Source organism: Diabrotica undecimpunctata, chromosome 1, assembly GCF_040954645.1.
Source record: "Diabrotica undecimpunctata isolate CICGRU chromosome 1, icDiaUnde3, whole genome shotgun sequence".
NCBI classification, from domain to species: domain Eukaryota; kingdom Metazoa; phylum Arthropoda; class Insecta; order Coleoptera; family Chrysomelidae; genus Diabrotica; species Diabrotica undecimpunctata.
In genome coordinates, this window is record NC_092803.1 from 169,718,808 (window position 1) to 169,731,413 (window position 12,606).

Consider the following 12,606-nt stretch of genomic DNA (forward strand, 5'->3'; position numbering starts at 1 on the left):
CCACTATTACTTGATCATCTGCGTGTATATCATAGTAACGGTAAGTAGTAGTAGCCCCACTCCGGTTCGCTTTCTTTTCCTCAAAAAATGCACCCACGATTTTTTCAGAAAATTACAAATCAGTTACAAAAAAAAAAAAAATTAACTCGTTGAGACCGATTTCTAAGAAAGAGTTCAAAAAGTGCCATGAGTTATCTCTGGAATTGGAAAAGAAATATACAAACCATCTTTGTGGTACTTCGACCTGTTGTAATTCTTAATTGATCAAGATGTGAAATTAGTTCAAAGCCGTTCATTACCAATATAATTCAGATCTATGTCTTAACATTATCCAGTGATGAAGATAATTTAGAATCCTTTTACAAAGATATTACTGATGCTGTAGATCTTGTTAAAGCAGCAGAAAATACCATAGTCCTCGAAGCATTTAACACCAACGTCGGCAAGGGACGTTGTTTGAATATTGTGAAGATTATGGTCTGGGAGACAGAAATAAACGCGGAGATCGACTTATCCAGTTCTGCGAAGAACACGATTTCATTATATTAAATATAACTATAAAATACCACCGGGAAGACTCTACACCTGGAAGTCAAATACAGAATAAGAAAATAAAATGATTAGGAACCAAATCGACTACATTCTAATAAAAAATGGATTTAGAAACTGCATCAAATGAGCTAAAATTTATTTAGATGTTGACATTAGGTCTAATAACAATCTCATGGTAGCTGTAACGTAATTAAAATTAATTAAAAAAAGTGATCAAAAAGAAGTATTGAAAAACTATTTATATAACTCGAATGCAAGACGAAAAAGTTAATTTAAGTTCTGAAATAATATGGTACATGAAGAAGAAGATGTACCTAGGATCTATAGAAATCTATAAAGGATGACGAGGAGTCTCAGAAGATATCTGAGAGTAGCTGTGAGTCTTTCATGAAATGTAATTTCTTTTCTCATGCAGGTGTCTTGTTTTATTATGTATGGTGTTACCAACTCTAGTAATTGATAATAGACTGAGGTGTCCATTCGCAAATAATTGCGCCAATAATCAGGTTTGCCTCTCAGATTTTTCAGTAAACACAAAAGAAATCCTCGCTTCTTTTCAGAAGCCAGTCCCTTGATCATCTTCCCTTTATTTTTTCATTTCTTTGCCTGTCAGTCGTTGTATCGTTATAGTTGATAAAAATAAAAAAGCAGCTCTATTTCCTCCATAATAAAAAAATGTTTACTAAACCAACTTCACACAACTCAAGACTGTAGATTGGAACTGAGGTTGAAAGAGGAAGAGAAAATACGTAGTGTATATACACTGAATAAAAGGTATATTTTGTCGCATGTCTTTGATGCCCAAGAAAATGTACAATAAACTTACTTTACTTAATCAGTATACCCATTTGTACCTTTCGGTGTTGGGCAAACGTACAATAAAACGTAGAGTAAAAACTAGACATTAAACGGAATACATCAGCAGATACTAGTGCGCGTAAAGCTATCACCAATAATGAATACCTGGAACAGAATTTCAGAGTGTCGCTAGTAATATAAAAGTTTTGTTTAATGTAATGTGTTAAGAGTGGAAGGTCCAGTTCTAAATTTAGAAACACCAAAAGTGACATACATCTTTTCGTGGAAATCTACTGCCAGACATAGAAGATATTAAATTATCATCACACGTCTGAGACTTGTGACACTACGTATACTTACGTCTGTTACATCTCTTCTTAAATAACCATTCCTAAAAATGCACAACTTGCAATGCAGTAGAGAGCAGACAGCACTTGCTAATAGACTAACCTAAATATATAAATAAAAGACATTTTTATGGTTTCTCAAATAACGTGAAAGCATTACTTTATGAAAATTTTGTTTCGGGCAATTTAATAGGTTACTTAAAATGAAAAACATGTTATACGAAATGTAATTGTTAGTTGTTATAAATGTCATAGGAATGTCGCTAATGACCCTCGGGTTGATGCTGCCTTAGTTAGTTAAATAAAAAAATCTCGTATAGGTAATACTTACATACATACGTAAACTATAGCATACACATTCTTCTTCGTTATACAAATACAGCTCCGGCTTCGAAAACGTAATGCTTTTGCCATATTCGTTGACTTTAAATGCGCATTTGATAAAGTATCACTCTTTCCTCCTCCTCATTCCTTAAACCCCTGATGTCGTGGTGACACTTTAAATATTATTAGGTTCCGCCATATTAGCCATATGGACGGCTTCATGTAGGGATTTTCCCACCAGAGTCTTCATTTGCCAATCACGTTGGAGATCTTCCTCTTGGCCTTCGGCCTTCTACCTTTCCTTCTACTACCAATAGTTCCATGGTCGCCGTTCTTCTAACTATATGGCCAAAGTAAATTAGGTATGCTCGGTTTACTTTTTTAATCATCTGTCTTTTATATGAAGAATTGACAGGTTGGTTGTATGTTTTTCTAGAATTCTTCTATAGACTAGAAGTTCAGTATCTGTTCCTGCATTTTTTCTTGTAAGAATCTGCATTCAACATCTGATTCCGCTAAAACAATTTTTAATTTTACCTAGAATTTACTTAAACTCAGGGATTTTATAATTAATGAATGGTATAGGTACTTTATTCTGTTTTGTAAATCTTATTATCTTAGTCATTATAGTTTTGTTTTTATTTTTTTGGGTTTACGATATTTGTAAATTTGGTGTTTAATTGTACTACTCTTGCTATGTAACTATGTTTAAAAAAAAACTCCACTTTCAATATTCGCACTATCACTATAAGCAAAGATAAAAGAAAAATAAGTGCAATGCAATTTGTACTATAATGCATTGTTGCATTTAAGATGAGAATGCTTTCAGTCCAATAACTTGTTTCTGTCATTAAATATGTTAAGTATTGTAACTTATTTATATTTATAGTTTTTTCCCATAAACTAATGACAAAAGGTGGGTATAAAAGAACATACAATCGTCTTTTCGAACTATAGGCTTTTAAAAAGTTTTAGCACAAACATCAACATGAAGATCTTTTTCTTTGTCACTTTTATCTTCTTCGCTCTTGCAGCTCTGACATCAGTAAATGCGCAGTTGAGTAAGTAGATTATCGTTTTAATAATTATTGTAATTTTTTATGAAATAAAAATATAATGTACACTTTATAGTTTTAAAACGCTTGATATTAGAAACCTTAAAATTTTTTAATTTCTATGTATTTATTTATGAAACCAACGTCTATCTTTTTTAAATAAAAATCTTTAGCAGTACTTTACAAAACAAATTTTATCCTGTATTCTTCATTGATTTTTGTGCTTGTTTATTTTTTTAAATTTTTATTTACAGTTTATGTGTTCTGATTTAAAATGTTTATTAATTTATAATGTTTCTATTCTACATCGTTCTCCATTTTATTTATCACTAGCGAGTCAAGGTATGTGAAGCTGTCTACACGTTCAAAGATATGACTTCCAAAAGCTTTTTCCCGTGCCATTTGTCGCCTATATTCTCTTGCAACAGTTTCAATGCACAGATTATCATCATAATTCTGTCTTGTTTCATATGTTTATGTTGGATATTCTTCCCTTGATTTTTACTATTGCAAGAAAGTGGTCACTATCTATGCTTGAACCTTGGTAGCTTCTGACGTCAATGAGGTCGGAAGAATTCCTTGCATCTATCAGAATATAATGTATCTGGTTACCAATTTCGTTGTTTTCATGTTCCTTTGTGTATCATTTTATGGGAAAAACTTGTTCTTTCTACTATCATGTTTTTGGTGATTGCAAAGTTTATTAGTTTCAACCCGTTATCATTTGACTCTTCATATAAGCACTCATATCTTCCAGTTGGCTGGAAAAATTGTCCTTTGCCAGTTTTTGCATTAAGGTCCCCAGAAATTATTTTCACGTCATGCCGTGGAAATCGATCATATTCTTTATCTAGTTGTCGTAGAATTTATCTTTTTCATCATTTTCCCTTTCTTCTGTAAGTGCGTGTATACTAAGTAAGCGATATTTAAAGAATTTTTCTTTAAGAAGTAGAGAATTTATTTTTTTTTTGCTTTTTTACTGACTAGATAACCACTGCCAAATTTATGTCAGGTGCTATGTTCGGTATAGTATATATTGTATTCCTTTCTTTCGATAATTCCTGAACCAGTCTATCTTATCCCTTGAATCACTATAAATCGCTATTACATCGGCTTTCCTATTATCCAGTTCATCTGTTAGCAATTTAAAAGCGCTTGGTGCATAAAGGGTTCGTGCGTTCCATGTAGTCCGGCTTTTCTTGTTTTTGCATTTATAACAATAAATTTTGTATAACGGAAGAGGTCGTTAACCTTTTGCTCAACCCCCTAATCTTCGAAGGACCATTTCTCCCGCTCTCGTTTGCCCTGACTCCGCTTCCCACTGGGGTACGTGGAAGTAAAAGTCGGAATTAAGTAGGAGAGGCTAGTGCCGCTAACAGGATACAGCGTCATATTTTGTTCATCACTACCCCATTTGAACCTCTTATCTGAAAATACTCAGCGTAAATTTTATTTTTAAATATTGTTGGTTATGTACTTTATTTACGCTATTGAACTACGTGGATTCTAGGTTGTAGTAAGGTAGTATATGCCATATCCGCACGTCGTCGACAAGATTTTTTGTGCATAATACCAATTAATCTATTTGAATTCTAGACTCACAATACTCTTGTAAATGAGAGAGTAACCCCTTTTGTGGACTTACATAGTTTGTAGTATAATGCTTATCAGTTGTACATATAAATAGTATATATTTCTTCGTTTCTTTTTCATCTTTCTACAAGCTGCAGTTATTGCTGATTTTCTAATTTTATTGGGGCGATACATTCGAGGGCATGCTTGAGTAGAAGATGTATTACTAATTTAATATGTTTTTTGTTGTAAGAAAACCTTGTGGTATTTAAGGCCATTATACCCTGTTCCGGCTTAATAAGCCTGTAGTCAGTGAGATCATAGTGTTCTCAGATACAAACCTTAACAAACCAAACTGTAATGGCTTCTAATACGTACTTTATTGTTTACCATAACATCTCACAGAGAGAAATTTTAAAACGAAATCCTTGTCCGATCAATCAAAGACAACATTAAAAATGAACAACATGGAGTTTATAAAATTCCTTGTGCAGACTGCCCCGATCCTATACAGGCCAAACAAATCGTAGAATCCAAAATAAGATTCATGAACATTCCATTTCTGTTCGCAATTCTGATTCAATTTCAGCTCTAGGTCAACACCATCTTCATAATGGTCACAAAATTTATTTTGAAAACTCCAGAACCATAGCCCCCATTCCCTTCTATGTATAAACCAAAAATTATCCAAAAAGACATAGAAATTGAAAATAGGCCAAATTGTCTTAATAAAAGAGATAACGGCATACGGTTACCTTCGACATGGAGATCTCTCATAAAGAAAATATCGTCTGCTCTATTCGCTAATCAAAATCCTACTGTCAGAAATGTTTACGCTAACCTCCATGCTAAACCCAGCACCAATCTTCTCCCTAACCCACACGCCAACCTCCACCCAAACCATGTCACCATCGGCAGTCCTCTGAACCTAGTTACACAACAGGTTTTAATATAACATAATATATTATGTTTCATTATCCGTTATACCGTTATACTAAAGATGTGATTTTTTAATTTTAGACGAAGGAGATGCTTGTGTACCTGGCTCCGACCCTAAATGTGGACCAGGATTAAGATGCTGTGGAAGATTCAGAAAATGTGTTAAAAATTAGAAATAAAATCAAACTCAATGATGTATTTTTATAACGGGCACTAGTACATCTAAATAAATCAAAACAAAAGTAGTTAATTTTTTATTGAAGGTAATAGATATATGTGTAAAAAACATTTACCAAGTGAAGGGTTAAAAACTTTTTTGATCTGTTTCGCGATAAATATAAAAGTCACGTTCCACAACATAGTATTAATATAATTATGATTTGATAGATGTTATTATTCGATTTACCTAAATTTGATTTCTGATTCTGAAAGCTTTTGCAAAAAACTTAATCTATATATCGATCCGAAAAAGTTACAAATGCGGTACAAATATGTTTGGCCAAAATGTCTCCCTCCTTGAGTGGTAAGTTTATCTTAACTGTGACTTACCTGTACCGAGAAGAATTGACGGCATAGTTTCTTAAGTTGTTATTACATATTGTAGTATTGATTTATATGTGATTTATGCTGATTCAAATGACCCCTTAAAAATTCTCCATGGGCTTGTAGTCTATTCAGAAAATAATATTAAGTAAAAGATCAAAAGGTGAATACACATCACAAGTAAAACGTGTAACAGAATTATTAAACAATAAAAAGCTGATAACATAAAAAGAACAAAATGTAAAATTAACAAGACGCTGATCAGACAAATCCTAACATAGCAATCAGAAACATTTACACTGCCAAAAAGCCACGAGAAACTACTAATAACATGTTATTTGTTATTAGGTTATGTCCTTTTAAAATTGACATACTTAGCCACTATCTTGTAGGAAATAGAACTGTATAAGCATGTATATGACTGAAAAAAAAAGAGAGAACACGTAATAGTGTGGTGGCATATTCTAAAAAATAAAGATCTAAATAATCTAAATAAGTTGATTTATATAGCGAAAAATTCGAAATGAAATGATGGTGCTAATGAATGAAATTATACTTAACTAGTTCTAAAAATATATAATGCAATAAAATAATTTACTGAAGTCACGTAATTGGTTGACATTTATTCTCATTCTATACCTAAGTATAATATTCTAACAAAGAAAAAATTATATGATTTATTTTGGAATGAATTGGATTTTATTATTTTAGCTTACAAAATGATAACAATTCTAGTAGATTTCATCATCATCATTGGTGCTACAGCCCTATAAAAGAGCCTCGACCTTCCCAAGTCTATTACGCCAGTCAGTTCTATCCATTGCCAACTGTTGCCAGTTTGCTGCTCCTATTTGTCTACCATCCTCATCTACACCATCCCCCCATCTGAGTTTTGGCCTACCCCTACTTCTACTTCCCACAGGTTGTGACATAAGAATTCTTCTAGGATGGTTGTTCTGCTGTGATCTTGCCAGATGTCCTGCCCATCTTAGTCTTCCTATTTTTATAAAGGATACTACGTCGTTACCACCAAACATATGTTTATATCTGTGATATATCTCGTAGTTGTACCTCCTTCTCCAAACACCATTTTCACAGATGCCACCGAATATTCTTCTCAGGATCCTTCGTTCAAATATAAGCAGGAGATTTTCATCTGCCTTGGAAATGGTCCATGTCTCCGACCCATATGTCAACACTGGTTGTATAAGGGTTTTGTATATGGTCTAGTAGATTTACACAAATGAATATCTGCAATCTTGGCTTAACCCTGCAACTGTGTGGAATTATTCATGGATAATATTATTGTAGAAGATATTGTCCAATGCATTAATAAAAAAATCAGTTTAGCCGCTCAGAATTATAATGAACAACATAAGTATATCACCAAGCCTTCGAATGCAGAAGAAATTCGTAAAGTTTTTGGATTATTATATCTATCAGATGTTTATGAAGCAAATATGTTAAATCTGGAGGATCTTTGGGCTACAGATGGAATAGGTGTAACGATAAGACTACCAAAGAGAATTAAAATACTATTATAAAAATAATACCTCAATCAACCATGGGAGCTTATCGTCTATGCTTCGCCTAGCTCAGTATCTCAAGTGTGAGTTTGTCTTGTCTTAAACTAGAAATCAAACTATGAACCCTTAACTGATAGCAAATAAAACAATTTTTAACTAATCATATTTATTAAAAATAGGAAACAATCAATCCTGACAATGTTTTAGAATGAATACAATGTGTATGATACTTATGGCATCGATGACATCAATGGGCTGCTTGTGTGCCCTCCCAATTAGACGGTTAGGTATTCCAGAGTATGTTGTACAATATTACAGTTGTTCCATATTATATTCTGAAATTTCCCATAAAATCTCCAATAGAATATAGATAACAATGAAAGTTCTCACCCCAAGAGAATTCTGCAGACCATAAAATGAAGCTTATAATAATTTTTGCCTTTTTTTATAAATTTTAGAAACAGGCAAAAAATTATATTCCCACTACGTTAGAAAAGTTGATTGACAGAAAGTAGGGAGACTAAACTGAAGTTTGCACAGATGACATAGAACGTATGCCTATGATGGAATTAGGACTTCTGTCAACATAGAACAGAATATTTAGTCTACCGGACAAAAAGAGAGAGGGCGAATATTTATTCTACCGGACAGAAAGAGAGAGAAAAGAAAGACAGAGGGCGCCAACTACTTTTTAAATAAAAAACAGTAAAAACTAACCTGGAGATAAAGGAATTAATAAATTAGTCAAAAAATAAAAATAAAATAATTATTTAAATATAAATTATTAAAAATGTGACGTTTATAACGTTACATAGGAACTGACATTTTTTAGGCTAACAATGTACCTGCAAAGATTTATATTACTTTTAAAGTTTCTACGATTTGATAATATCGAAAATAGAGAAGAACGAAAAAGAGTAGATAAACTGGTAGCTATACGAGCTTTTTTGATCGATTTGTATCCAATTGTCCAGAATATTTTATTCCTAGTCGATACTTGACGATCGACGAAAAATTAGAATCTTTTCGGGGACGTTGTTTCTTTCGACAATATATCCCCAATAAGCGGTCCAAATATGGCATTAAAATATTTGCCTAGATGGGTGCCAAATCATTTTACATTTTAAATTTAGAGGTATATCTATGGCTATTAGAGATTTCCACGAAAAGATGTGTCCCTTTTGATGTTTCTACTTTTAGAACTGGAATTCCTGGCTCACAGTATGAAGGACCTTTTCTATTCAGTAATCGACCGTTTGATGTGGTAAACATGCTTGTAAATCCAGTACGTGGTACTAACCGCAACATTACATTCGACAACTGGTTTACCAGTATACCGCTAATAGAACAGTTACTTAGTGAACATCGGTTAACACCTGTTGGAACTATTCGTAAAATCAAGAGGGAAATACCGACATTTTTGAATTCCAAAACCAAAGCTGAAAACCACGCAATTTTTGGATTAAAAAAAAATTTCTTTAGTGTCCTTTCTACCAAAAAAAAATCAATAAAAAAAGTGTTAGTAGCTTCTTCACTTCATCATGATACAGAGTTTGACCACAAATCAAATAAACCTGAGATTATAGTATTTTATAATCACAAAAAAGGTGGCGTGGATATGGTTGACGAAAAAATGTCTGCGTTATATAATGTGTCTCGTAATAGCAAGCGATGTCCTTTAACAATTTTTTTTTCACTACTTAATAATGTAGAAATAGATAGTTATGTTACTTATCAACATAACAAGCCAACTGAAAAACTAAAACGCAGATTTTTTTAAAAGAACTTCTTTTGACACCGATTAAACCAGATATTGAAAAACGAAGTAACAATCAAAGAATACCATCAGACATAAGAGCAAAACTAACAAGAAATGACAGCGGAAAGGACACTCAAGGAAGGACCTCTCAACAAGAAACAATGAACAACAGCTACATGTGGAGTGTCTCCCCGTGGAAAGGACAGAAAGTGCCAAAGGAAATGTGTGAAATGTGACATTTTTCTTTGTCTTGAACATTGTGTATATTTTTATTCTGAATGTGCAACAAATTGTTAATAATTATGCTATTTAAATAAAAGTTCATTATTACTTTTTATAATTTTTTTTTTATTCTGTGTATTTTCTCAATTTTATAAATAAAAAAATGAGATGATAATTACCCCAACACACAGCTGTTGTCAGAAAATTTCACCACACAGTCGCCGGGTTAAATACGATCCTGTTAGTAAATCGATATCTAATATTCGCACAATAAGTCAAACAGGTGCAATAACATTAGTATTAACGCATAAGTGCAACAGAGGTTAAAATGCTCAATAACATGTCTCTGTTATTAAATATGACAAACGCATACTTTATTTACATGAATGGTTTTTTCCCATAAAAAAATAACAACAAAATTTAAGTATGAAAGAACATCAAACAGTCTTTTTGTGCTATAAACTTTGAAACGTTACAGCAAAAACATCAACATGAAGATCTTTTTCTTTGTCACTTTCATCTTTTTCGCTCTTGCAGCTTTGACTTCAGTTAATGCACAATTGGGTAAGTAGATCATCGTAAAACAAATTATATAAAACAAAAATAAAATAAATTGTATTTATGTGACTTGACCCTTCATGTGTAGTAACGTCACTAAAGGATTTTTTAGATCTTTTTTATGGGGGTAGGTCAATTATCATGTTCATTTTATTGTTTTATATTTCCTTTCATCTTAATCTATCGTTTTAACTTTTTGTATCTATCTCGATTCCTTCGTTTTTTTTTTCTGCCAGTATCCAATTCATATCTATTTTTTATTTCTTTATTACAGATACTGATTACGTAATCGAATCACCTCGCTTGTTCCTGCTTTATCTTGGTTACTACGTCATTGCTGTCAAGGGCGTCCATTATTTCTTGATTCCTTCTACTTCCAAATGTATTCTGTTCTATTTTAACAGCTCCCATTTACCGTTCGTCTGCCTTTTTTGTTTTTGTAGTAGTTTCAGCACCATATCATTATTGTTAATTACTATTTAACTGGGAATAAGCCACAAGAAAATAGCTTCAGAACAATATATCATTATTGGTTTAGAAGGTCTACTAATTTACTGTCCATTAATTTTAAATCTAATGTTTGCTCCTTCAGTACATATTTCTTGCAGCATTGGTGTCATTATATCTCTTATTTTCGTTATTATAACCAGATCACTACTTGTCTGGTTCACGACCTTATTGTTCCTTTATTAATTTTTCTTGTTCATATTGTAGTGCTATATTAAATAGTGTTGTAAATAGTGCAGCTCCCTATTTTGCTCCTTTGTTATTTGAGTGATTTTAACAAAACGTTTTTATCGAATTAAATGGTTTTTCTTACTATTTGCTTTAATATGTATATCGTATCTTTGAGTATTTTTTGTATACTACATAGATTTTTTTACATCATTTATTACACCTGTACAGTGTTTGAATACTGCCATCTGGTCACAAATGACCAATTATCAGTTATTTTCTGACCTACTTTAATAAACATCAAATACTTAAATCTAAAGGCTTAACCTATGGATTACTCTTATTTTATATATCAACTAATGCACTATAACTAATATGCGATAACATCACAGCACTATACTCTGCTTTTTATACTAAACTCTTTTACATTTACACTAACTCAAATGGTTTTTTCCTTATGAATCTCCTCTTTAGTTCAGTGTTGTCAAGAAGCTTGATTGCATCGACATTCACATGACTATGCAGCCTCTGCTCGTGACTTGCTGCTGTTCTTTTGATTTCTTCGATCACAGTTTCCATACCTAGGTCCTTGTAGAGGTTGCTGTTACGGATATACTAAGGAGCATCAACAATGTTCCTCAGTAATTTGTTTTGAAATCTCTGAATAATATGTAGATTACTAGCTTTGGTACAGCCCCAGAGTTGGCACCCTTATACCCATACTGACCTCAGTACTTGCTTTTAAATGGATACTTTATTATGAATGGATAATGTTAAATTTTTTTCAATCAGCCAATACAATTTCTTATATCTAATATCAAGCTCCCCTCTCTTCTTTTTGATATGGACTTTCCAGCGCAGCCTCGCGTCTAGGGTGATGTCCAAGTATTTTGCTGATGTTGCATAAGGAACTTGGGTATCATTTATTTTAACTGAAAAATGTTCTATTTTTTTATTTTTAAAGTTATTGCGTACAGATTTAGTCTCATTTAATTTTATTCGCCATTTTCTGGTCCAGGTATGTATTGTATTTACTGATAGTTGCAACTTATCAGTCGCTTCTTCACTAGTATCTCCAATCGCTAGTATGGCTGTATTATCCGCAAAGGTAGCAATAGTGTGTTGTTCTAGTTCTGGAATGTCACACGTATACAATAGATACAGGACCGGACCTAATACATTCCCTTGTGGCACGCCAGTTTTGATCTCCCTTAAATCGGTGTACACTTCTATTTTTTTTACTCCGAAAAATATATTCGAAATGTATGATTCTAAGATTTCTGAATACTGTTTAGGCATGAGCGTTCTTAGTTTATAGTTTAAATCCTAATGCCAGACTTTATCAAACAACTGTGCTACGTCCAAAAAGATTGCAAAACAGACTTTCTTTGCTTCTAATGTTTTTTTTATTATATTCGTTATTCTGTGAACTTGATCTATAGTGGAATGTGTATTTCTGAAATCAAATTGATGATTTGATATAAGATTTTTTCTTTCTATTTTTTTTTCTTATAATTTTATTCTTTTAATCTTTTCAATTAAAGTTTTTCAAATAGTTTTGGTATCAGAGGAAGGAGTGATATTGGTCGATAGGATGTCACTTCATTAGGAGGTTTACCTGGTTTGGCGATCATAATGACTTAGGCTACTTTCCAGAGTCTGGGAATATATCTCAATCAAAAAGCAGCATATATTAGGTGTGTCAGCTTAACTATGGCTTTTCTACTGTGGGTCGG

The 12,606-nt window shown here is 32.5% G+C and overlaps 1 long non-coding RNA gene across 1 annotated transcript; it reads left to right on the plus strand.

The window, feature by feature from the left end:
• Positions 1-2,945: 2,945 nt before the first annotated feature.
• On the plus strand, positions 2,946-5,832 carry LOC140441292 (uncharacterized). The gene is made up of 2 exons (XR_011950979.1): positions 2,946-3,082; positions 5,669-5,832. It is a non-coding gene; the product is annotated as an uncharacterized lncRNA (long non-coding RNA).
• Positions 5,833-12,606: the final 6,774 nt, after the last annotated feature.